The 5838-nt window shown below is 45.1% G+C and overlaps 1 long non-coding RNA gene across 1 annotated transcript in view; it reads right to left on the reverse strand.

Annotated features, from left to right (window-relative positions):
• LOC311010144 overlaps positions 1–5838 on the reverse strand; it is a 127332-nt gene that overhangs the window by 91104 nt on the left and 30390 nt on the right. The gene's annotated exons all lie outside the window — the stretch shown is intronic.

Raw genomic sequence — 5838 nt, forward strand, 5'->3', positions numbered from 1 at the left:
TATACGAGGAGAGTCTATGGGTTGTATCAATAACAGCGCTTTATTAGCACAAATATCAGGAAAACATATTCCGGCAGTTATACGTGCACGGACCTAGTAGTCAACTCAACATAGGGTTGAATTCACTCAAAAGGCGCTTACACAGAGTGCGCAGGGTATTTCATTGAGACTCCCCATGAGTCTGATTGGCTCATTCTATAGATGCAGGCGGAGCGTAATTTTAGCATGCCGCGGCCTGGTTGGAGCGCTGGGTATCTCCACCCACACTGGCTCATACGATCCATCCCTCTGGGTGCTGTCATCTATGTATGTGTGTGTATGTTGTCGAGATGCACATATATCATATACTCCTCCCCTGTGCGGATTCCGCTAAGGAATGTATCCTTGGTATGTTGTTTGACCCCTGCCCTTGCTGCTCTCTCGCCTGTGCCTGTGTGTGTGTATGAGTGTGTAGTAATTTAAAACATGTGTGATTAGCTCATGTATTTACATTTTTCTCCACACATCACAGCGGTTTAGGTACCTGTGTTACGGACTAGTCGGGTCTATGGAGATTTAAACAGAAGTAACATGATGCTAGTCCTAACCTGGAGTGCGTGAGAAGGAGAGAGACCTTGGGAAAGAAGCAGAGCGGAGATGGACTGGTTTGCACCTAGAGAGGAGTGTGGAGGTGGGTCGGCCTACCGGAGATAGCTGGTCTTCCAGGACGACACCACCGCCAGCTCAGACCTGTGCTCTCTCAGGAGCGGCGAGCTTCGTCTTTGGTTTTCAGTTCAGAGTTTTTAAAAGAATGATGGTGGATGGGTCTTCGTGCACCAGACTGGTTCTCAAGAGGCTCCGGTGCGTCTCGTCTTCAGACTCTTGTCCCCTGCTGCGTGGCGCTCACTCAAGCCACCACTCAGCCCCCCCGCACATACAGGTGAGTCTGTGTTCGAAATGCCGTACTAACGTACTGCCTACTACATACTCAATGTGTATGTACTGCATACTGCCTACTAAATGAGCGTTTGAGTATGCTGTTACCCTCAGACTGTTCACACCGAAGTACACACATCTCATACTACATTTTTTTGTTTTTTTTAACTTTATTGACATCTCGTCCTCATCTTCTCTCACGTAACCGAATCGATTACGTTAGCGGTTCTAGCTCCCGTTTAATATTAATTACTTATCAAAATATAAAGCATGATTAATATTACAGTTAATTTAATATTTCTAAATATTTTTTAAGTCAAATTACAATTGTCAAATGTTTTCTACAGTTTATTATATATGCGCGCTCCCACGCTTTCCCTCTTTCTTCCTCTTACCTGAGTAGCTGCCTTCACTCGCCATCGATCACGACTATTAAGCAGCTTTTATCGATCATTAATCGTCCGTTCATAGATCGTATTATACCTCTGACCACGGAACACCAGCACCTTCACCACGGAGACGACGGAGGCAATCTGCCCGTCGGAGGAGCTACATTATTCACATGTACGGGATTTCCCTCTGAAGTAAGTAATATGACTTATCTGGTTTAAATACGTTCCTTTATTATTTGATTATCAATAGACCATCAGATCGGCCATCCTTTGCGTCACAGTTTATGTACAAAAGGTCGTCCCTCTGAGCATACAGTTTATGAAGGTGGAAGATGATGGGCGTGGCGAGGCCGTGCTGCTGGCTGTTTCATTTCAGATGAGGGGGTGGCGAGGCGTCCTGAGAGCGGGGGGAAGTATGGCCGGCCTGCAGCGAGTAAATAAATCAGAACAGCAGCAGACTGGTGCCGGGGACGCTTCGTGAGGAGGAAGTGGGAGTTTCTGATCAATACATGCATTTACAGGGAAGCAGCAACGAGGAGAGTGTCTGTGAAATGTTGGATATTTAGAATAAATAGCAGCAGAGGAGGCCATAACAAAAGAGTCACTTCCTCTTGGTCCAGAAATAAGATGATTTTGTAGATATTCCCCGGCAGAAATCAATAAACCTCATGCACAGGTCAGATTAAAGGAGTAGTTCCACATTTTGGGAGATATTTTTGACTTCACTCTCTGCAAGAAAGCACATTCCTTCCTTGTGAAAGCCGGTTGATGAAATAGGAAGTGTACGTTTCCATTTGTCTTAGTTAGCGTCGCAGCCCGGCGCTGGCATACAGGGTAATGGCTGTTTGTTCTCCAGCACCCACCGCCATAATGATTTCCATTAGTTCCCATTTTAATTTCTTATTAAGATGAAATTCTATCTTCGTGTTCGAGCAGCAGCAAAAGCACAATTTAAACCTGTCCGATTTCTTACAATCAGTGGGAAGTGCTTTCATAAAAGCATGAGGCATGAGAGACCCTGTCGCCTCCAAACCTCTCCGATAATAAAACCCGGAGCGACTCCGGGGACCAGGACCGGACCAGGAGGACTAAAAAAACACACTTCCAACATTCAGCATTGTGGATATGAATGTGTTTTCTTTCTCCCTTTATTTTAGTCTGAATGCATTTTCATTTGTCTTAAGATCTTGATTGCTAATTTCAGTGCAGACAATATAATCGGGGTGTTGAGCTCATCGGTGACCACACGTGTCCTCGCCATGAATTTAAAAAGCTCCTGTCTTTGTGGAGGAAGACCACCTTCCAAAAAGACCACGGCAGATAAAAAAGACTCCGTCAAAATAACAGCAAACGCCGTCCCTGAGGTGATGTTCCCCACACACACACACACACACACACACACACTCAGATACACTCAGAAACACTCATGCACCACAGAAGAGCTCCCAGATTGTCTGGCGTAAAAATAAAGATTGCAGAGGAGTTTCTATTGTCTGTAATTCACTACGAAGGAGCAGAAAATCACGCGTGAAATGAAGTGAAGGAAAGGAGCCGACGGTCCCCTCTTCTTCTTCTTCTTCCTCCTCCTCTTCTTCTTCACAATGCTTGTGTTTGCAATGCTCATCAACATTATAATCGAATCTGCATACGAGGCCTTATTGCAGTAAATCTGATTCGCAGAACGCTGGCGTCTCTTTTATCTCCACGTCTGCATGCATCATCTTCTGGTGGAGGACCCTCCTGACGTGCAAACAGTCGGCTCTGTTTAAAGGGTTTCCTCCCACGCAGCTGCAGCTTCCTCCACTTCCTGTCGTCAACAACAAAAACAACAACCACCGGCTTCTTCCGCGGCGATGATTACAGCCGCTTGTTACCGACTCTTTAACAGCACAAGTGGAACAATCATCATAGTTACAGTAGTGTAACCCCAACAAGTAAAGATGTGGAGGCGTTTCTGATCTCTCTGGGATCTCGTTATAAATGAAAGAATTTGAGTGATGGCGATGACTAGTAGCATTCATGATGATGACCATTCAATAATGCGTTCCTTCAGCTACTTGCTTCTGTAAATAAATCTGATTTCCGAGACCTTGAAGGGACTCGCTGTGTGGCTGAACTTTTGGAAGATGAAAAGCGTGTTTTTTAAGAGAAGCCTTTATTTCGGTCGCTGCAGATTGCAACGCGGGACGTGAATAACCTTTGCAGCCGCTGATTAAACATCCGGGGTCATGAGGCGATGATGGTGTCATTACTGAACCTGCAGTGTGGTGAGTGTAAGAAGTGTACAGAGCGACTGTATAAAACATACACCTCCGCTCAGCAGCGTCCCGCCGGCGTGCGTTCCCCCCCGGGGAGCAATCACTCTCCGCCTCCTTGGATAGCTCTCTGCACAGCCTCTCAGCGTCAGACACCTCCGGGTTTGATTTGACATAAACTCTCTGCCTTCATCTGCTCTCGGCATCACAGGGTTGCCTGCCGCCCACATGCATTCATAATGCAAAATAATGATTTCCTATTTCAGCGTGAGGATCGGAAACGTCTAACCCTGCATCGAATAAATGTGTGTTTTTGGTTTCAGTGTCATTTCAACATCAATGTAATATGAACTTTTGAGAGAGAGAGGGCTCGCTGAGTGACAAACCCACAGTGAAATATCTGTATTTAGGGTTTAAGGTTTGTTTTCTCTCTCAGGAATAAAACAGAACTTAAGAGAGAGTCAACTTTAACTTCATCAGGCGTTAACGTTGCTGTCGACTGTTAGCTGCTAAGTTAGCCACGTGAACTCAACCGCTAATACTGCTAAAATCCTCATTTAGTCATTTATAGTTATTTTTCTTTCAGTGTTACCATCAAATCCATGTTTAAAGGATGAAACGTGAAAGGTCGGGTTCATATAAAGGCCTGGGATCGGCTCCAGCCTCCGCGTCCACATACAAGCGTGATCCGTGACATGTTTAACAGGTCGCCAGGTCGGAAGAGAGCTGCTGTAGAAAATATCAGAAATAGAAATAAAGAAGTCAAACCACCAGAAGGGCTTTAAAAGTAATGAAAAGACTAAGTGAGTCTTGAATGGAGTCGTGCAGCGAGTGGCGAGCGGCGAGCGGCGAGCGGCTGTGTCACTTCTGGAAGTACTCCATTTACACGACACACACCTCCTCACACGTGTTGCATATGCCAGCGTCCAAAGCTAACATGGCCTTTTGTTGGTTTCCACATCCTGCTGCTCTCATCTGCCTCCTGTGAGCAGAAACACTTAAAAACATCAGCGCTGCCTCGCTGCGCCCACGGAGGACTGACAATGTCAGTCAGACATCACAGCGGTTTAGGTACCTGTGTTACGGACTAGTCGGGTCTATGGAGATTTAAGCAGAAGTAACATGATGCTAGTCCTAACCTGGAGTGCGTGAGAAGGAGAAAGACCTTGGGAAAGAAGCAGAGCGGAGATGGACTGGTTTGCACCTAGAGAGGAGTGTGGAGGTGGGTCGGCCTACCGGAGATAGCTGGTCTTCCAGGACGACACCACCGCCAGCTCAGACCTGTGCTCTCTCAGGAGCGGCGAGCTTCGTCTTTGGTTTTCAGTTCAGAGTTTTTAAAAGAATGATGGTGGATGGGTCTTCGTGCACCAGACTGGTTCTCAAGAGGCTCCGGTGCGTCTCGTCTTCAGACTCTTGTCCCCTGCTGCGTGGCGCTCACTCAAGCCACCACTCAGCCCCCCCGCACATACAGGTGAGTCTGTGTTAAAAATGCCCTACTAACGTACTGCCTACTACATACTCAACGTGTATGTACTGCATACTGCCTACTAAATGAGCGTTTGAGTATGCTGTTACTCTCAGACTGTTCACACCGAAGTACACACATCTCATACTACATTTTTTTGTTTTTTTTAACTTTATTGACATCTCGTCCTCATCTTCTCTCACGTAACCGAATCGATTACGTTAGCGGTTCTAGCTCCCGTTTAATATTAATTACTTGTCAAAATATAAAGCATGATTATTATTACAGTTAATTTAATATTTCTAAATATTTTTTAAGTCAAATTACAACTGTCAAATGTTTTCTACAGTTTATTATATATGCGCGCTCCCACGCTTTCCCTCTTTCTTCCTCTTACCTGAGTAGCTTCTTCACTCGCCATGGATCGCGACTATTAAGCCGCTTTTATCGATCATTAATCGTCCGTTCATAGATCGTATTATACCTCTGACCACGGAACACCAGCACCTTCACCGCGGAGACGACGGAGGCAATCGGCCCGTCGGAGGAGCTACATTATTCACATGTACGGGATTTCCCTCTGAAGTAAGTTATATGACTTATCTGGTTTAAATACGTTCCTTTATCATTTGATTATCAATAGATGTGCATATGCATGCATAAACAAATGTAGGCTACATGTAGGCTAATATAAGTGGTTTTAATAATATCATGCATGAGTTTGGTGTGATAAAAATAAACAAGTACAAGCAAGTGGGATATTAGTGAATAATTTATTAGACAAATAATCCATGTTATATATACAGGTTGC

The sequence above is a fragment of the Eutrigla gurnardus genome (genome assembly GCF_963514095.1).
Source record: "Eutrigla gurnardus genome assembly, chromosome: 24".
NCBI classification, from domain to species: domain Eukaryota; kingdom Metazoa; phylum Chordata; class Actinopteri; order Perciformes; family Triglidae; genus Eutrigla; species Eutrigla gurnardus.